The sequence below is a fragment of the Miniopterus natalensis genome, chromosome 5 (assembly GCF_054644295.1).
Source record: "Miniopterus natalensis isolate mMinNat1 chromosome 5, mMinNat1.hap1, whole genome shotgun sequence".
In the NCBI taxonomy this organism is placed as follows: domain Eukaryota; kingdom Metazoa; phylum Chordata; class Mammalia; order Chiroptera; family Miniopteridae; genus Miniopterus; species Miniopterus natalensis.
This window is the reverse complement of record NC_142085.1, coordinates 29,177,512-29,199,871: the sequence shown is the minus strand read 5'-3', so window position 1 is coordinate 29,199,871 and position 22,360 is coordinate 29,177,512. Positions and strand designations below refer to the sequence as shown.

General features: G+C 34.4%; 1 protein-coding gene across 1 annotated transcript in view; it reads left to right on the top strand.

The window, feature by feature from the left end:
• EYS (EGF-like photoreceptor maintenance factor) overlaps positions 1-22,360 on the top strand; it is a 1,117,601-nt gene that overhangs the window by 221,446 nt on the left and 873,795 nt on the right.

Below are 22,360 nucleotides of genomic sequence, written 5' to 3'. Positions count from 1 at the left end.
AGTCATCAATTCACAAGACCAAGAACTCAGGAAGTACAGGGAAAGTCAGACAGAACACCGTGAATACATACTATTTGCCATCTTCAGGTAGTTTACTGGTTAAGATTTAGCTGTGCTTACCTTTTTATATATCTTTATTGATTTCAGAGGGAGGAAGGGAGAGGGAGAGGGAGATATAGAAACATCAATGATGAGAGAGTCATTGATTGAGCCCGCAACCCGGGCATGTGCCCTGACTGGGAATTGAACCCCGATCACCTGGATCCTAGGTCGACGCTCAACCGCTGAGCCACGCCCGGCCGGGCTGTGCCTACCTTTCTTAATAACCAAACTCTCTTGTAGAACTGGGCTTTATAATATTTTTTAAGTGAAGCAATGGAAATGAAAATAAAAAAAATCAAGCAATGAAATGGCCTGTTGAAAAATTAAATGGAAAAGAACTGGACGATTCGGAAGGACCACTCTGTTCCTCAGTCTTTTCTGGAAGCTAGATCAGTTCTGTCATCTGTTTGCTTAGCACTCACTTCCTGAGTACATACAATAGTATCAGATACACCATGGCTTATCATTTGTAATAACTCATTAGTCATTTAAAGGAAATAAAAATGTTTTTAAGTATGTTGGCTCATCCTTTAACCTTAACACAAAGGTGTATTTGAATATTTCCCAATCTCAGAGAAGTCAGCTATGACCTTATCAAGCCAATGGTTGCTTGTCACTTCCTAAAGTTCTATCCCTTTGAGCACATAATTTTAATTGTAGACTTGTAAGAAATAAAATTTCATTTAGTCCAACCTTCCCAGTGATTCTCGACTCCTGACTCGGCACTTCTGATTTATGTTTATCCCCTTTAAACATTAGCATTTCCACTAAATATTCAATGCTTCCCAAAGTTATCTCATTTCATCTATGAATAATCTTTTGAAAATTCCTATTTGGAATGAATACCTGTGTCCTAATTTCATCTTTCTATTCCACTTCTCTAATTATCTTCCTTGAGTGATTAAAAGCAAGATATGAACACATCCTCATGTCAACTTTGAGGTATTTTAAGATTCCTATGATAGGCCTTGGGGTTCTTTACACTATTTTCCACATAGTGTTCCTTTTAGAGGCAGTTTTAATTTGGTGGAGCCAACAGAGTCAACAGTGGATGTTCAACTCTCCCTGAACAACCCTGTGGTTCTGGGCAAGTCATTCAACAGTTTCTTCACATCGCAGAAAGAAACAAAACAAAAACTTATCCAGCCTTGAACTCCAGGATACTGTCCTTCCTGTTTAGACAGGAATATAATGCTCTTGCCCTTTTTTTTATCACCCTTTAAAGTGCTAAAGTGCTTGCAAGCCTCTGCGTTTGATGCATTAGCTACAGCAATTGTTTAAATCATACTGTTTGGTACAAAACTCAAGTATAGCAGTATGTGCTACTGATTCAATAATTCTCTTTTTTATCTCTTAAATATGTCATTTTCATTCCACTTTTATCCTAGAGTACCCTATGAATGACTCCCTTTTGTCATTCATTAGCATAATTTCTCATTTAGTTGTCAGATATTAGGGTTATTTCAGAGTGAACAAAATGCTATCATCATAATTCTACAATTCATTTATTAAATAAAAAAACAATGAGGACAGAAAACTGACCCATAGCTTCATAACATCTGCAGTCTAGTACCATGAAATCCTAATACTTTAATTCCTATTTTTCAGAACTCTATTATACCGTTATTTGAGTCCTGTCTGGCTGTATTAAATTGTTCCCACTTGAGGTGATAGGGTTGCTTTTCCCTTAGGTGCCCTTCATGTCTGATTCACTGTAAATAATTACCACTTGTTTACAATTTCATCTAAAGTGTCTCCTCTGTATGTAAGAGGAAATGGCATATTCATATTTATTAACACTTGGTTTTTGTGTAAATGAGAATTCTAACAGATAATTGGATAAGCATGCATTTTGGTAACTACATCTTGCTTTGATTTTCTTTCCCATCTGTCCTATAGTATTGATTAGTGCGTTTCGGTTTTATTCTTAACACCTATATTTTCTCTCTTTTAAAATATATGATAAAATATTTTGGTGAAAATTATCTAATTCTGATTGACAGCCGTTTAGAGATATTTTGGTGTGCAACAGTATTTCATCTTCTATAGTAAAGACACATTTCCTTTGAATAGGTATCTGTTTATTTAATCCATTTAATAGAAGGTCTATTATATTCCACGTCCATTCAACATGTTTAACTATATTTGAAAATCCTTATAATTCTTACATTTTATTTCTTTTCCATGGTACTAACAATTTCTTCCTAGTTATGACAATTGAATCTATTGCCTTAAAGCAAAACTTTTTATTGGTTGGTACCTCATCGCTCCACCTTTTAAACCCATAACTTTTTACATGTTATGTATTTTATACTTCCAGTTGGTAATGTATATAGTCTTAACTTTAGCATGCTACTCCTTCCATTTTAATTATTCTTCTCTATATTTGAAAAATCTGTATAAATATTTTCCAGATATTTTACAATGTTGTATCTTAGATCTTACAGTTTGTCTAAATACAGAATGAACCTCAATATATGCTCTTGGTGACAATTTTTATTTTATCCAGAAGTGTAATGGTAAAATATTCATACCACCAGAACATATTTTTTAAGAAAATTACACTCTTTATTATATTTATAGGCATGCAATTACTTCAAAGTAGTTATCGTGCGTTCATAATTCACTGAGAACTATGTCACACACAACTTACAATTATAGATTATTTAAAGGTGTTTGAATTTGTTAAATGTACATTTTTGTCTTATATCCCACTAAGTAAATATGTAGTTATATTTTATTTGAACTAAGTAATTTTGATTTTCTATAGGGTCTATGCAATATTAACATTAAAATTAACATTGTAATTGGCTTAGCTGATGATGTTTAGTAAATATGGCTTTTGTTATTGGTTGAATATATGAAAGAACTGATATCTTCTTTACACATCCATTATAATTTGGTTATAGATTTCAATTTTAGCCTCTTTTTGTTTGTGGAATTTTTACCTATGGTGCTTCCTCCACTTAGAAAGTCAGAAGAACTAGGTAGAGGAGTTCTGAATAATGTTTCACTATTAGTTATCTTAAGGAGTAAAATAGATTTTGATCAAATCAAAATCAAACATTTTTTGGGAGGAGGTAATGTGGTAAACAACATTTAGTTTAATTCCTACATAATGTAAAGCTGTTTGGAACACTAAAAATGCCTGTGACTTTTTGCAAATTATATTTATTTCATCAGTTGACAAAGCTTGCTTTTAACTTCCATTTATAGTATTCCTTCTGGTCCAGTATACAAGCCAGTTTACTGCTGGTACATATTGTCATTTATCCTGCACAATTAGGAAACATTCTTGCAGTGAGGGCTGTGCTAGGGGAGATGGGAGTTTAGTTTCAGCTTGACTAGTTCTAAGCCTACTGAAGCATTTTATTTATTCATTTATTTTTAAAATTTATTGACTGATTTGAGAGAGAGAGAAACATCGATCTTTTTATTCCACTTATTTATGCATTCATTGGTTGGTTCTGGCATGTGCCCTGGCTGGGGATTGAACCCACAATGTTGCTGTATTAGGGTGATGCTCTAACCAACTGAGCTACCCAGCCAGGGCCCCTACTGAAGCACTTTAAATTTTCATTTATACGTTGTTCTTTCTCTTATTAAGGGAAACAAAAGCTCAGCTGGCTTCATCTTGAAGCACAGAAGTTTCTTCTAAAACCCTGAGGCTATAACAGTGACATCTCTAGTTACAAATGTCTGTGTGATAACCCTTTTACTCAAAGAAAATGCATTTACTGTCTTCAATATATTCCTTTTATACCTCTAAACAGAGGCAATTGTATCCAGTTATATATTCCTTACTAGTGCATCAGAAAAGGAAGGCATTTTTATATTGTGCCTCTTCTTTAGAATCTTTTTTTTCATCTCCTTTCATTTGCATTTAACAAAGGAATAATACTTCACAGAGACAATATGTAGGGCATTTTGAGATGCTACACTACACTAACTGGGATTGGTGAGACTTCTATTTAAAAGTGGGGGTTAAAAATAACAGCAACAACATGTGCTTGTGTTAGCATTATATTAAATCAATATGACATCTCACAGGGAAAATTTTATTTAAAATAATTATGGCATTTGACCTAACAGTTGCCTTTTCTTTAATCATTAAAAACAAATTTATTTCTAAATTAAGAAGCATTTTGCAAAATTCTTGGTAAATAAAACTAAAATACCTTAGATTGTCAATAGATTTAAATTCTTGAGAAAGTAGTGGCCATGTCTATCTGGTTCGTGTACTTACCCTCAGCATCTGGCATAGTGCTCACTGAATAAATGTTTGCCTGACTGCAGTAAAGAGTGGGTGCTAGATAAATATTTGATGTATGAATGAATGAATTACTGCTGGATTTTATGCATGGTAAATGAAATATATGAATTTAGTTAACTAAAAGGGTCACAATCATAAAGGTTAGCTCCTTTTACTAATCTAGCATAACATGGAAATTTGGAATTAATTAAATTCCTAAACTCTTCTGGAAAGCTCAACTTTATCAGGTCTATGGACCATCCTCAGTTTGACCATGTTATAGTTGTTTTACAGAAGTTTGCCTTGTATAAATAGAAGTACTGTATTTTATCAGTTGATGCCACAGGTATATATGTGACAGTTTGAACACTGTATCTTCTTCAGAATTAGGAGATGTTTATGAAATTATATCCCCATAAAGTAGAACATGAAATTCATAATAAAGAAAACATTAAAAATCCTGAGTTGTGAAACTTAGATCTGCCAATCATCAACAATGTGTACTCGGACAAAAAAAGTACCTACTTAGGGACCTGTTTTCTTTTCTATTTAAATGCGAGTATGGTTTGGTTTTATCATCCATTTCATAAAATTGTAGTGAAAAACATTAATTAATAAAGCACTTGCTTTTGAGCATATAATGCTACTTAATTATGAATTTACAGTAAACACAGCAACAGTTCTGTTACCACTAATAATAATATTTGAATGCACTCGACATTTTTATGTATCTACTTTAATCTTCCCATAAACTGGAAATCTATGGTTTAGTGTCTCTACTTTTTATGTGAGACAACTAATACTCAGAGAGTTTATGTAAATTTAAGAAGTCAACAGTTTATAGTTGTCAAAGCCTGAATGTGAACTCAGGTGTCTCTGAGCCTCTTAATCATTATAATCATCTCAAGAAGTTTAAAGTCTAGTATCAGAGGTATAATTACATGAAGGTAAATCTGAGCACAATCTGCAAGGTGTTGATGGGGGTGGGGGGAGCTATAGGAACACAAAGGGCAGATAAACTTCCCTTTCTAGGAGAATCTTACAAGGCTTCGGGGAGGAGGTTATATATGAGATGATACTGGAAGGATAAATAGGAACTTTGTAACAGGGAAATATGTGTGAAAGTAGGTGGTACGGAAAAGAAAGGATGATGAATGAGAAAGGCTGTTCCTCAGCAAAGGCATGCCTTTGAAGAAACTGGCCTAATAGCGCGTGAGAGACGTTAAGGGCTAGGGCTAAGGAGCAGTGCCGTGAGTGAAGGAGACGGGCTACATGTGGGAAGCACCTTAAATAATATCCACCAAATATTGTGACAAGCTTGGGTGGATGAGAGAGAGAAACCCTTTTAAATGCAGGGGTTGGCAAGAGTAGGTTTACAGTTATTCCTATGGAAAAAGACATGCAGGTTATGATTATTACAATAGATTTATTAACTCTCTTTCATTTACTCACACTGTACTTTTGTCCGCCCCTGTATAGTGACTATGTCATGGTGATGCATTTAACTGAGCTGTATTTAAGTCAAACTATTATGAGAGAATAAAGGTGAGGATTCCCATTTCGGCGTCTTAACTTTGAAACTCCTATAGGACAAACGGATGTATTCCATAGGCAATTAAGTTTTAATACCTTTGGCTTGAAGTCAGAAGTGTGAATTATTATTATATATAACACATGAATTCTCTAGAAAGACCAAGGTTTTCTTTGGGAATATGTATGTTTAACTGTAGACAGTGGAAGAGAGGCAATGAAGGAGACAGAGAAGGGAAAATGACAGAAATAGAGGAGGGTTCAAGTTGAGCTTGTGATATAAAGGAGCTGAGAAGCATTGTGGTGGAATACAGACCAATTCACCAGAATGAGAAAATGGAGGCACAGAGAATTTGAATAATCTGGCCATTCTTAAATTGCTAGAATGTGTCATACTTAGCTTAGGCCAACACAGTTCTAGAATTCTGATTTGATAAGCAGAGTTCTTATCCATTTCACTGTGAATTATTCGTAAAAAGTTATACAAGCTATTTTTCTAATATTTAAAAATAGCTAGATGTACATTATAATAATAAAGCAGTACATTTAATGTTTTATCTATGCAATTAGTGGTCAATTCAGTCAGAAAGATTATCACATATGTGCTTGGATATACAAAGCAAAATGTGCTGGCTGAAGATAACTGTATGATACCATGACAACTAAGGAACTACGCCTGGCTGTATTGCAAAAGTTTAATTATTCAATGTCTAATTAAAGAGACTAACAAAGAGAGGATTAAAATAAATCAGTGAAGTGAAAAATTGGAAGTGAACTGATTGTGATATAAAAATAGTGTGTTGCACAATTTTTGTGTTTGCATTTGCATACTTATATACTCTGATGATAATTCATGTTATAAAATAATTATAGGTGGTGGTAAATATATGAGCACTTTATACTTCATGGTATATCAAATCATGTTAGAGTAGTCTAACAACTAAAGCAAGACAGTTCTGTCTGGGAATTTCATTATTAGATTATTTCTACAAATTTTCTGTTTTAACAGAATGAATTTTTGTAGCTTTGTTCAATACTACACATTTTACGTTAATTCAAGGCTGATTGGATTGTATATAATTTTATTAATTTTATTTTTAGAGTTTGTGTACTACATTTAAGAGCAAAATATTATATATTTTTTCATCTGGTAATTATATTTTTCTATTCTAATATGTATATTCTCACACAGGTTAGATTAAATAATCCACAATAAATATAAATGAACTGGAAACAAAATAATTAACTACCAACAACATAAATGAACTAGTAACAAAATAAATATAATGCCCATATTAATATTTACATTGACTAACCAAAAAAAGCATAATAAAACTCAAACTGTGCAAATGAATGTTGGTGTTTTAAGAAACTATGAAATTGAGACCATGATTACTATATAAAGTTCAAGTGCTCTCAGATTATTTTTTAATCATAACAAAGTGTTTTAATTGTCTAACCCTTTTCATTAAGTTTTGCTTGATTCATATTGCAAACTAAAAGTTTAAAGAAAAATACTAAATTTCTGCTAATCCAGAATATGACAAATGAAATATTATTAGAAACTAAGTTAGGGTTCACTTATTTCTTATATCCTAAAAATACATGTTTAATCATGTACAATTTATTTTTTAAGTACAAGAAATAAGCATCAACTATTGTATATGAAATAGTAACTCCAAGAAGGCTTTATTAATACATAAATAAATATATGCCACTGTATATTTACTGTGTGCTAGCCTTCTGCTCTACTTTGTGTCTATTAGAGCATTTTGTTATTATACCTAATTTATAAGGAGTTAATATTATCCCCAGTTCAAAAACCAGAAAACAACAACATGGAGATGTTAAGTTAATCACTCAAGATTTAAGAGTAAGTAGAAGAAAAGAAACTTGAGGACAACAGTTTCATGTTCTGGATCCATACATTAAAATTTCTTTCAGAGACCCCATTGTCTTTTTACGTCTTTTCTGTTTCCATTTATTTCCTATGCTTTTTACTTAGTACATACTAAGCAAATAGGCCGTTTTCCACTATGGTACATAAAGTCAAATCTAATAAATTTCTGACCCACAAAGACCTTACTGTACCTTTGTTGAGCTAAGAAAAGTGCACAAACATTACAACATAAAAAAGGCTATGATCAGAAAATCAAAGATGAAAACCTATAGAAGTTCATTTATTAATTCGGCAAATATACATACAGTATCCTTTGTAATGCTTGACACTCACTGACTGGGCACTGGGATTCCATGTGTGCTCTGGCCCGTGGTTCCGATCTCTCCACTTCAGGATTGAATGACTCATTCATCTGACCAGATAAGTGATGGTACTCGGTGGACTGTGCAAATTAGCATGGAATAGGAAAAGAAAAGGAAATCAGCAGGAGAGCTTGGGAAGAAGGCGGCAGTTACATAAGGTGTGCAGACGTGTAGTATCACGAAACCAATGCATTGAAATAATTCAAGAAACAGGAAATAGTTGATAATGAAAATGCTGCACATAGGTAAACAAGCAAAAAAAATCAAACATGAAAGCATTTTTTGGATCTGGCAATAAAAAAGGCATCAGTGGCCTACAAAAAAAATAGTTTCCATAGAATAATGGAGAAAAAGCCAACTTTAAGGAAATGAAGAAGTCAGTAAGGATGAGTAAAGACAATGACTGTGGCTGCTTTCAAGTAGATCCGCAGTGATGAAAGGGAGAATTATGGTGGCCCCTGAGGTGGGATATGGTATCTAGTGTGTGAGGGGAGTACTTTAGGGTGGGATATTTAAGAGCATATGCACCTTTTACTAACCTTTCCTGGAAATTGTTATTGGATCTTAAAAATGGCATATATCTGTTTTGGTATTTGTGTGTGAGTGTGTTTATTTTCACACATATGTGATGGACGTTTATCAAACAATATATTTTAAACAAAATTTCATAACTCAGTTCAGCAGTTTGAGCTAAATTCCACAATAAGACAATGGAGAAGAAAAATCTGGGGGTGGGGGGAGAAAGAAAAACAAAAAAAGAAGGGAAGATGCATGGTATCAGTTGCTCCACAGGACACTGGGAAGATTAGATCCAGGGGTCAGGGGAGAAATGTTTTCATCTGGCTGAAAGGGGAAGGAAGAAAGGCATAGAAATGTTACGTTATTGAAGTAAACATTGCATTGATTCTTGAGGGAGAGAGTAAAGTGCATGTTTAAAGTTGGGAGAAGTAGCAGGAGCAAAGGCAGGCACATCAACGGAAGAACGAGCGGAATAGTTCAATGGGACTACACCTGAAGTTACATAAAGGGTGCAGTGAGAAGTGGGCATTGAAAGGCAGATGGGAGAAATACTGGGCAAGAACGTGAATTCTGGGTTGATGTATTTGAATTGTGTTTTGGGAGTATGAAAAAGTCCTTGAACAATTTTGATCAAGGGAGGGAGTTGAAAAAGGCTATACTATCACCTTGAATTTTATTGGGCATATTTCTGTTATTGGATTCTCTTCTGTTCAGAAATTTGGAATTTACATTATTCCATTTTAAGCAACCTGTTCAGAATTACAAAGAATGTGATGAATCCTTGCTCTGGCTGGCTTAAAACACAGTGATTGTTTATTTGTATATCCCTTTAAGTGGGAAAATTGATGGCACTGTTATAGGCAAGTAGACAGACATGAGCAGAGCAAGGATGATGGGCCAGGTATAGAAACTCACCAGGGCAGAGAGCCCCAGAAGCCTAGCAAGGGGCAAAACTGGGAAAACAAGAGTTTCATCCCCAGGGTAACTTATCCCCCCCGCCCCAGCATATCACTTTTCATGTGGTTTGGACCCCTGACTTTTCATGTTGTTAGTCATGTGACTTAGACCCCCCCACACACCTTTACCTCCCTAAAGATAACATCTAGGCCTCAGTTGTATTTTAGCTCCAGGCCCAGAAAAGCAGCAAAACCAGACAGGGGACACTGTGGCCACCTCAGGACCAGCTACATTGACTAATGACCCCATAACTTGGCACTGATCAATCAGTGGAGACCATGACCCTGAAAGAGCACACCTGGAAAGCTGATGAATATTCTATTGAGATGATCCCGAGACACCGCCCTAAGATTTCCACCCACAAGAGAGAGAGAAATGTGCTCAGGATGAAGGACCCAGCATGCGCTCCCCACTAGGAGAGCACACCAATACCATTCCTTTCACCCTTCTTCCCTCTAAGGGACCCCACGAGACTTGCAAACAGGGGAGCAATGGGCAGCATCAGCTTGTCCTGGGCTAAGACCCTGCACCTGTCTCTAAGGCCCCTTCTCTCTCTGACTCTTCAGTGACCAGTGCAGCCCAGCCTAGGCTCTCCTGTTACGTATTCTATGCATCTTCCTTGTTTCACTGTCCAAAGTGTACTTTTGCTGCAGTCAATAAATTCTTACTTTGCTACACTTTGTCTCTTGATTGAAATCTTCCTTTCAAGAAGACAAGAACTGAGGTCTTGTCATCTCTCCAGTAACAGCACCACAGATGTGTCTTTCACTGAAAGGGGATTCAAAGTTTAAGCAAGGGGAAAAACATTTAAAAAAAAATTAAATGGGTGAGTTAGAATTTTGAGAAATAGATGGAGCTCCTCATATGAGATCACTCACAAGTGCACTGAGTTGCTAATATCCTCTGATAGAATGTGGTCATTATAGCACAGAGACCCTGGCTAAGCATAAATGCAGCCTCAGTAACTGAGTTATGTCAGAAATTTAAGGGTGCCTGGTGCCACATTGACTTTGCAGCTCTTGCTCTTACCTTTAGTCTTTGTCATTACTTTCAGCTTCACTTACAATTTACTAATTGTTTATTTACCACTGTCTTCTACCAATAGAAATGCCAAATGGCATGTTCTAGACTAATTAACATCTCTAATATTTGATTCTAATATTCTCTGAATCTTAGCAATTCAGAAAGGCCAAAACCCCTGTATGCCTTACCGTAGAGATACAGCCTGGGATTTGTATAACCCGCCCTAGCCTTTCTTTGGTCCCAGCAACCCTCACTTTTTGCTTTTTTTTGGATTACACCCGTGGGACTATCTGCTTCCTTTCTGACTCCCATCCCTCTGCTTTTAGAGCACTAGGTGCTGTGGTTTTTCCTTCCAAAAATACTGCTTTTATTTTGAAGCTTTCGCAACACTCTGATAATGACTAGAGACATTTACTTACATTTAATGTCACAGAAATGCTGACACATTTAAAAGCAGAACATTTGTATATAATTATAAATGATTAAAGGGAAGTAAAACCCCTATATATTTCCAGAGGCTTGAAGAATTTGATTCAAATTATTATTTCCCCATCTATAATATTTAAATTAGAGGAAGTACTAATTCATATAGATAAAATATCTAGTGCACTGATTATATGTCAGGTAAGAAGTATTAAGCTTAAAACTGCATACCAGCACAGCCAGAGTGGCTCAGTGGTTGAGCGTCGACCTGTGAATGAGGAAGTCAGGGTTCGATTCCCAGCCAGGGCACATGCCCGGGTTGCAGGCTTGATCCCCAGTAGGGGGTTGCGGGAGGCAGCCGGTCAATGACTCTTTCTCATCATTGATGTTTCTGTCTCTCTCTCCCTCTCTCTCTGAAATCAATAAAAACAAATTTTTAAAAACTGCATATCAGACAATAGAATACACTAGAGTGAAGGGAATGTTTTGGCAAATATTTTCTAGGGCAGATCAAGTTTATATTTAAAAAGTGACATTAATGAAATCTCACTCCTGGTTTTACTTTCCATGCTGGGCATGCATTTATTGTTGTGGGAGCAAGCCCACACTTATGTGGGTAATCTGAGTGAAAGTCATTTCAAACTCTGAGGGAAACGAGCTGGATTCTAAGTGGAGCCCTCATCTAGTAATTGCAACCAATGTGTCTCTAACATTAGGAAAAGAGGGTTGAATAAGTAGTAGTCATCATTACAAAATAATATTTGTGATGTCAGATATGTATTTTATTTACCCAGTTACTATTGAAACATTGAATAGAAGTCAATATAATGTATCTAGGAAAATAATAAAATATTATTATGTACACACTTTTACTAATAATGATACTAATAGTATCACAACTTCTACAGCATCATGTAAAGAGTCATAGCATTGAATGTTCCATATAGATTTCTATCAATAGTATCAATTTAACTTTAGGAAATATGAAGTTTAATTGGTTTAGCTGAGATAAAATAAGTCAAATGAGACAAAAATAAATGCATTTGCTTTTTATTATTATTTTTTTTATTATTGAAATTTAGAGAGGGAGGAAGGGAGAGAGAGAGAGATAATAACATTGATGTGAGAGAGATACATTGAACTGCTGCTTCTCACCTGTGCCCTGACCAGGGATCAAACCCACAACCTGGGTATGTGCCCTGACTGGGAATCAAGCCAGCAACCTTCGGTGCATGGGGCGATGCTCTAACCATCTGAGCCACACCAGCCAAGGCAATACATTTGCTTTTTAATTTTTTGATTAATTCAGCTGGACTTATTTATCTTAATGAAATAATAAATTATAAAATACTGACTTTATTAAAGAACTTTTTCCCCTCTTTTAAAAAAGGTTTGTAAATTCAGTGCTGTGGAAATTGAATAAATAAATGTAATTCTGTTCTCTGCTTCAATGGAGCTGTCAGAATTGTGTCAACAACTTTATTTATGCCTAGAAGGAAAGCTCCTCTAAACAATGTGCTTTTATTAAGACAGACAGTATATAAAAATTGGCAGGAGATATTAAAACACTTCACTAGCAGCCTTGAAATATAGTCTATCAATACGTGGCTTCTGAAATCTCATCTGCATTTGTGTATCTTTTATTTATTTATCTGTTTACCTCTATCAGTCTTCCCAAAGCAAATAAATTACATTCTTGCATATATATTCTTAAATTAATAAATGTTTATGTAGCTAGTTATCTAATGTGTTACCTTTCTAGAAAACTAAGAATTAACATATTTATACTGAGTAAAATCAAGCATGTTTTTCAAGTTATAACATGATAAAAATAGTGCATCAACAATGAGTAGATAGTAATGTAACAATGAAAAGACAGCTGCAAGAATTCAAATATTGTTTATTATATACATCCTTCGTTATTAAAATAGCAAATACTTTTATTCATAGAATCTGGGCAAAATGTAGTATAAAGGAAATATGTCTATTTTCTAGTGTAGTAACATTTTAACAGAGTATCTTAATACATAATTTTCTACTTGTAAGTATTCTGAGATTCTGCTTTTGAAGTAGAAATCTGTGATTGTGATTTTGGCTAAGAGAGTATCCTAAGATATTTGTAACTAAAATTACTGCTTTACATATTTTTTCCTTCCTAATATTTGTCTCATCAGCATGAGATAAATTGAACCACTTGATTTTATGCATAATGCAAACAAGTAATAAGCAATGTTATATGCACTCATAGTCCTTTATTTTTCAATAGAAAAATGAACATGACTCATATAAATTGGTTTATTTGCGTGGACCATATCCATAACCTCTACCATTGAAGAGGTTGAGATATTTGAGGCCCAAACTGGTATGACAAACAGGTGAATGGCAATCTCAGAAAGAGTGATTTTATTATTAACTATGCTTGACTAGGTTAGATCATTTATGTTAGGAAAATAAATCTTGACATTTATATGGATAATTTTGTGGCTTACTTGTCAACCTTCCTGTGAGACATGGGTCTGATTAAACTCTGATTGAGAATGAGAACTCTAATACATTATTAATGAACTCAGGGTAATTGTAAAGTTTTATGACTTAGGGATCAGTGAAAATTGGTTCCATGGTCAGTTTGAGAAATTATGAGAATACACCTTGCACTGATAGTGCTGATAACTTAGCATTAGTCATGGTCTTCTCAGAGCCATGGCCTGTGACAGCACTAATGATAGTCATTTGGTAGCGTGACCATGCATTAGAATACATTTAGAGTAGCATAAAATGTCAAATACAGAGTAAAGAATTTTCATCAGTTCTTGGCACAAGAACACTTATATTCCCAGAAGTTCAAGTTTCTTGAAATTATGACCCATGTATAGTGATCTCAAAATTAATAGGAAAATGCTGATTAGAAATCAATTAAATTTATTTTTAAAAACAAGTATGTTGGACACTAAAATCATATTAACAATCAAGGCCAAGGAAAACAACGTGAAAGTTTGTTCCTTAAAAATTCTTTTTAAGTGACATTTATCAGTGAATTAAATTTTCTCTCTCTCTCTTTTTCTTAACAGAACAAAAGATAGGATAAAAGCAAATATAAATCTCATGCTTATAGCCCTAGCTGGTTTGGCTCAGTGGTTAAAGCAGCAACCAGTCAATGTGACTCTCTCACATCGATGTTTCTCTCTCTCTCCCTTCCACTCTCTCTGAAAAGCAATGGAAAAAATATCCTTTGCTGAGGATTAAAAAAAAAAAATTTCATGCTTGTAAAATGACTTTTTTTAAGTAACCAAGCAATATTGAGAAGTTTCCGTTTCAAATAGTATTTTGTATGTTAAAAATATTATAAATGTTAAATATTAAAAATGTTAAATAATGGATATCGCAAGAGTCAGAATAACAATTGCAAGGGTATGGGTTTGGAAACAGGTTTAGAGGATTCCAGGCCCCAGCATGTTCCAGTAGTTGCCTTAGGTTGGTTATTTATACTTACTAAGCTTGTTTTTGTAAACTTTGAAATAGAAATGATAGTAATTTTAACAAAAAGATTGTTCTGAGTCACTGAGATGTGAAAATGGCAATTCTTGTACCTGATCCATGATGAGCACATAAAGTATTTCCATTATCATCATTTCAACATAATAATGTTAATAAAAATGTATTGACCCTTTAAAGTAGTATTTATGATGAAACAAATATTGAAATTACTATATCACACTTTGCTATTAAAAAGGGATTTGAGGATCATAACATTGACGCCACCTTGGGAAATGGCTATGGTTTAAATGAGAGCATTCTACCTGTTCAGACTTTGGTTTATTGTTTGCCCTTTAGCCTCCATGGACTGGATGGATTTGTAAATATAGATGAAGAACTTGAGTTGTTGAAAATTTTCAAATAAAATCAGAGAAACTAAGGTATTAGTAAATGTAAAAAGATAAAACATTTGGTGGTTTAGAACTATTACATCTTATTATATTCATCCTGGGACAGCACATTCCATTTTTAGTCAACTTATTAGGAGGTTAGTACTTAGCAAATAGTTTTCTTTATGGCTTTTTAAAAAAATATATCTTTATTGACTTCAGAGAGAGGAAAGGAGAGGGAGAGAGAGATAGAAACATCATTGATGATAGAGTCATTGATCGGCTGCCTTCTGCACGCCCCCGACTGGGGATCAAGCCCGCAACCCGGGCATGTGCCCTGACCGGGAATCGAACCCGATCTCCTGGATCCTACATCGATGCTCAACCGCTGAGCCACGCTCAGCCGGGCTCTTTATGTTTTTAAAGTCAATCAATATACAGCTAAAAACAACAACAAAAATATATTGCCATTTTGGTAAAAATATATTCTTGAGGGTCTGGGGACTTATAGGCTCAAGAAAATAAATTTTTCCTTCTCCAAATTATTTCTGATGCAGCTCACAGGTCCTTGGGCCTATCCAAATTAGCCCCAGCATATTGAGGCAATGCCAAATTATCCTATCTATCTAGTGTTAAGAGGTAAGTCCTAAAGACCATTCTTTCAGCTCTGAGAGGGAAGTTGTGAAGTTGTGTCCTTAAGAGCAAATTTGCAGGGAGTTAGACCTACCAATAAGAATAGAATTGAGTAGGAAACAATTATTGCTGAAATTAGTATTGACTTAAAAAATCATATTAAGGTTGATGTTGGCTAAATTCCTGGAAGATGGGGATGACAATTTGTTGTTGTTGTTGTTGTTTATAGCTCTCCTTTTACTATTCTGGAGCACCCACACTGTTCTCACAGATGGCCTGTTTTTCCTAATACCACCAGTACACAATTGATACAGCAGTCAATTGAAGTGTTAACATAAGTGTGTACATAAGAAACTCTGTATAAGTTTGTATGTAACCACTTTAGTTATCAGATTCACTTATTTTTTTTGCCATTAGTTTTTATTTACAGGAGCAAAAAATACCTAACCTTGCACCCTCAGTTATTTATAACAGATACCAGTTGCCCTGCTTTACATGCATTATACAACCAAGATAATTCTTGCTTTGGGTTTTTAGCCAGTGTACACTTGGAACTTCTTTCATATGCATATAAATATCCTCAGTGACTTAGGTCAATTTGAGTGTCAGATTTAGTCACACTCTCTTGACCTCCAATTTGTTTTCAAGGCATTATTTAAAAGACTTTTTTTTTCTCTTAGCAATCTTGCTTTGTTTCTGCATCTTCTATTTTGCTATTGTATGATATAACTTTCTCAATCAACAATTGAGCTGTAGGGTAAATATCTTAGAGAAAAAAATATGGTTTAACAAATACATTTTTATTTAATTTATACTGTAATATTTTTTTATCAGTTACTGTTTTCATTTCTGGAACTTGTTTACTGTAAATGATGAAATAACAGTCTGAGATGAAATTCCAAATGTGACTGCAAACATCAAGTGCATGCAGGCAAATAAATATGTGGGACTGCTAGACTACAATAAGGCTGTTCTGATTCCAAAAATTAAATTAAGGAATCATTTTACAGTAACATACCACGCAAAACAACCACTGGGCTGCACAGAATAGAAAAGAGAAAAATCAATTATGGTTCAATAATGCCACTTTCTCAATCAGTTAGAAATTAACAAAAGTGCCTTGTTTACAAGAAGTCTGATGGCATAATATTCTGACAGTTTTTCATCTGTGACTATTAAGCATTGCTTGTTTAATTATGAGGGAAAGTACAACAATTGGAATCATCTGAGGGAAAAACATAGTCATTTTTTCCAGAAACATTAAAATTATGTCAAAGCATTTTAACAATTGATTTGAAGTTGTTCTCTTGTAAATAGAGAATGGCACATTTCTCGACTTTCTATAGATACTTTAAATTTAAGGTGGAACTAAGGAAGTAAAAAGAATTGCCATGATTGTTGTGACTTTTGAAAAAATGTGTTTATAAGAAATTTTGCTCTCTACGGCACATTAATCTAAAAAATAATAGTCTCATCAAAGACAAGGCTTCTGTTTATGTTCAACAAGCCTCTTCCATTATACAACTAATTTAATTTTGATTTTAATAAGAAATTGGGAAAGTTAAGAAGTTGTAATTATGTTTGAAATTTTCCAAAAATCCCCCCACACACATTCCAATTATAGACCTAACAATTGACAATGTATTTATTCATGTGTTTTATTAGCTACTCTTACAATTTCCTCTTTATAAACCATGCAATTTTATTCATAAACCAAGAGCATTTTCTTCTGTGCATGGCTAGCTTAAACGTTAAATCAGAGTACTAATGCAACCAATAGCATAGATTTGAATATTTTATTTCCTATTTGTCTTTCTTTAATGGTGACAGACTAAGACCTTAATTCAAACAGCTATCTTGTAAATGCATCCCTTGACTAAAAATGTGAACCTTATATGAGAATGTCTTCTGCAGAGGCCACAGCCACATAGAGTTGACTGTTATAATTATTAATCACCTGTAGGTTTGTTCAGACTTAGGCCCAGGGCTAATAGATCCTGGTCTGTTAATTAAACGAGAGGAGCTCCAGAGGAGTTGTGCGACACTGCTGCTTTTGTGCTTGGCATCTCGCATGTTCATAAGGGAATGTAGCCACATCCTCACTGATCCTTGTGGCTTTACGCCTCTGCCCATCTCAGGTTAGTGTAGACTGGACTTACTGACATTCCTTTTAAGGCCCTTGTTTCTTGATTCTTGATTACCAGTTCAGTTTACTGCCTGGTTTAGAGTTGAGCCCCAAGGAGAAGTCTGAACATCTGAGGGGTGTTTCTTGGATGGGAAACCCATTTTTGATGGTTAGTTTCAAGGAACACCTGTTTATTCAGATGTGGTTAACAGCTGTCCCTCCTCCCCAAATCTCTAGCCTCACAGGTACCTGACTCCAGAGGCAGTGGTTATGCCTCTTAGTCAGACCTTGATGAGGAAGAGAATATGGAAAGATTGGCAATTTGCTAACTGTGTGTCACAAAACTAAAATTGAATCATAATTTCAGTGCTTTCTAGATATGCAACCATAAGCAATATGGTCGTTCTCCGAGTCTCAGGTTTTCCATGTCTAAAATTGTGATGATAATAGCTTTTCACAAACTTGTTTTGAAGTACAAAGAGGAGAATATATATGAAGCAATTAGAGTGATGCATCATACATTATAAAGGTTCAATTAATGGTAAATAATACTGTTATTATTACCACCTGCAAAATGAAATCATTTTCTATGGAGAAAAAGTGATGTGACATGTCCTTGAAGTGTTATATAAGTTTGTACATAAGAAATTCTATATAAGTTTATATGTAATTCAGACTCCCTCATTCCCTCTTAACCATTTTTCATAGTTTATTTTTCTTAGTATACATAGGAAAAATCAGAAAGCACATCGAAATTATTTTTCTTTAATGCAGGGCTTGATGATAGAAAAAATACTAAGAAATTAACCATATGATATTAGAGATATACTGTCTGTACCTATTATAATGTAGAAATATATGTGATCCATGGCATATTCACATTTTTTGCAGGAACAAATTATTTATGCTGAGACATATGCAGTTTTCGTTCAGATTGTTCAGTGTTCATCATTACTAAATTGGCATATATGAGAAGAGTAAAATATTAACAATTTGATACTTTGAAAAAATAACTAAAATAAAATGCAAACATATTAGAGTTCATTTTTTTCTAATTTTAAGTACTGAGAAAAAAGAAAGCTCTTAAAATGCCATAATAAAATTGTCAAAATATATTTCTGAATTTATTTCAAATTTTTATTGACATTTTTTGTTGAGGAATCTAATTTGTATAAATAATAGTTAGGATCTTTCATCCCTACAGTAACACTGTCCAGCAAAAATAAAATGTTGTGGTGCCAACCTCTTAGAGTTAAATTATGTTGTCATTTGGACTATAAAGTAACTTTCTGTTTCTTCAAATTCAACTTGATTTACTGTTTTAATGTTTGATTTTTGTATTCTGTCAGATAAAAACTACAGTAGACATTGATGAATGTGCTTCCAAGCCCTGTAAAAATTGAAGTGTAAGATTTCACTATAGCTGCCTGCCAGATAAGTAACTAGTATTTATACATTTTAGGCCTATCAAATGAATTTTCATTTCAAATAATATTTTTCAATTCACTAGAGGTTAGACTTGCTGTGTTAACAATACTCCAGGAGTTGATATGATTCTCCTTAAAAATATTAGACTCTGCAAAACTCAGATTCTACTTTACCATGAAATTTTCTAAGTATATATCATAGACACAGAGAGTAGGGTTCTATTCAGGTGGTATCATAACAGACTTTTGAATCAAAACAAGGATTTACAAAATTATATTTGACAACACACTATACACTTAACAGTATAATCATCTGAGTTCATCTACACATTAATTAACCTGAATTTTCTGAGATTATTAATAAAATATTTATTTCTTGGTTTTTTTCTTTTAAAAGTAAAGCTAAGACTATAAAGAAAATTTCATAAATTATTAACTAATATTTGTACTGAGTTATTTAAAAAGTAGTTTAAATATATACATTTGTTGTAAATGCTATACATGGGTTTTTGGTTTCATTATCTAGTTGAACTGTCTGATTTTGGATGGAAATACAGAGGCTATTTCAACACAATCACCGTTTTCCCAGAACCCCATTCCTAATGCAGAATATTTCTATGCTGATTATTTTATGATTTAGCAAATGACTACCTACATGCATTCACACATAGTAAGTAGTTTTAGTAGAATGGTGGTTGCTAGGGGCTGTGGAGCTGCTGGTCAAAAAGTGCAAACTTTCAGTTATAAGATGAATAAGTTCTGAGGATTTAATGTACAGCATGGTGATTATTATAGTTAATAATGTATACTTGAAATTTGCTAAGAGAATAAACCCTTTTCATCAAAAAAAGTAGCTTTGTGAGATGATGGATTTGTTAAGTAACTTGTTTGTGGTCCTCTGTTCACAATATATACATATATCAAATCATCATATTGTATACTTTAAATATATACAATTTTATTTGTAAATTAAGCCTCAAAGAAACAGAGGGGGAGTAGGAAACCTGTTGATATTATGAGATGCAAAAAAATACAGCAATAACACAAAGGAGAAAGGCTTAACCCAAACTTCCTTCCACAGAAAGGGAAGACTTCTTAAATGAGTCTCATCTAGACTAACACACAGACATGAGTAGGAATTGGCCAGAATGTTAGTAACCTATTTATAGCCAAGGAAGAAGCATGAGAAAAAGCCTAAAAACAAGAATAAGACTTAGAATATTTAAAGAAGATTTTATTTTTTAAAGTAGAGTCCAAAGGTGAGTGCTTGTGAGTGAGTATGTGGTGGCTCCTAAATATGGATGGAGAGGAAGTGACAAGACATAAGACTAGAGATTTAATCAGTACAAAGATTATCCAAAACCTTGACAAATATATTAAGGGAGTTGGACTTTTATGTTAAGAGCAATTAAGACACATATGCGGTTTTGCACTGCCAAATATTATGCTCATATTTGCTTCTGGAGAAAGGTAAGTCTGGCTTTAGAATACAGAATGAATTGGTAGGTGGATAAGATCCAAGGTAGGGAGGCCAGTTAGAAAGCTATTTTTGTATTTAAGAGAGATTTGATGTCAGTCAGAAATAGGTAGTTACAGTGGTGGGTGGAGAATAGATAGATTAGAAAGTTATTTAAGAAGTGTTCTGACCTCATATCTTTATTGAAATAAAGGGGAAATTACCAAATGTGTAAAGCATTTGGGTTTAATTAGTGAAAGTGAGGTACTGAGGGGAAATGTCAGGTTTTTGGCTAGAGACTCTGGATAGAACTGGTATCATTTATGAGAAGCAGAATTAGAAAGCAAACATTTGGTCAGATAGATGACATCTTAGTTTGGAATATGTTGGATCTGAGACATTCATGGGACATCCAGAGGGTCCATGACAAAAGCGGAGGCATGTCAGTATCTAAGATGTCAGTAGAGTAAGGGGAGCTACATCAGGAGACTCATAAAGCAGAAACGCAGTAAGAAGTATAGCCGAGAGTGCACTTAAAGTCAGAGACTGAAGTCTACACTAGTAAATGCCACTTCAAAACTATGGAAGACGGGACTCAAAGATGACAAGTTGGACCTAGCTTTCATGATGTCTTATAACACTGGCATAGAGCAATTACTGTAGAGAGAGGGGCAGAAGTTACTTGTGGTGTGACGGAAATTGAATTAGAAACAAGCAAATGGGTGTGGATAAATATTTGTGAAGCTTAGCAACAAATGGAGAAAAAGAAAAATTGGAGAATGATGGACAATGAAGGATTCTGTTTTTTGTTTTGTTTTGTTCTAAGGCAGAATATTTTTACATACTGGTGAGAGAAAATTGTAGAAAGGGGAATTTTGAAGATTCAAGTGATGGGGGAAGAGATAACAGAGGAAGATACCCCCAAACTAAGAAAGGCTAACAACCCCATGTATAGAAGTAATATACTATGTAGGAAGCAAAAAAAAAAAAAAGGTATGTGAAAAATACAGAAGTAAATATGGTTAAACATGAAGATGAAAGGTCCTGATTTGCTGAAGTTCTAAGACTGCTGTTCTCCCTATGTGGTAAAAAGTTAGGTCATCTCTCTCTCTCTCTTTCAACCTTTGCACTTATTTTTATTAACAATTCATTGTCTGTCACCTCCCTTATGTTCACATTGCAACTCCATGTTTTGTCAAAGTCTTCAATTCTTTTAGTATAATAAATAGAGATATATGAACTTTTAGGTCAGGTTCTGGAGCTTCGGTTTATTGCATGTGAAGACAGCCCTTCAGGCAGCCATAGACACCTCAGGGCAGGGGGCTGGCCACAGGGCCTCCTCTGGAGCCAACACACTGGGCCAGGCGATGGTTTTTACTTCAAAACAAACAGAACAGCATGTGAACCTAGAATCTGGAGTGGAAACTCTGTGTCTGTCAAACACAGTGTCTGTGGGTGGAGCTCAGGTCATCTCTTGAAAGGGTGTTATGTTAACAAGATTGGAGGTTAGAGGAGTATAGAGAAATTTAAATGTATACTATTGTATCTAAAAAGAGTTCATCAACAGCATCAGAACTTTACAAATACCAGACACCATGGTTTATTGGCAGAGTTTAGCACCAATAAATTAGGTTATTTCATTAATTCAAACAGTGCTTACCAATTCTTTTTTTTTTTCACATCAGCATGCACATAAAAATAGGAAATGTAACACTTGACATACACTAAGACTGCTTGAAGGCAGAGGTAGCTGGGATCAATGTCTAGGCCCATCTGGAACCTATGTGT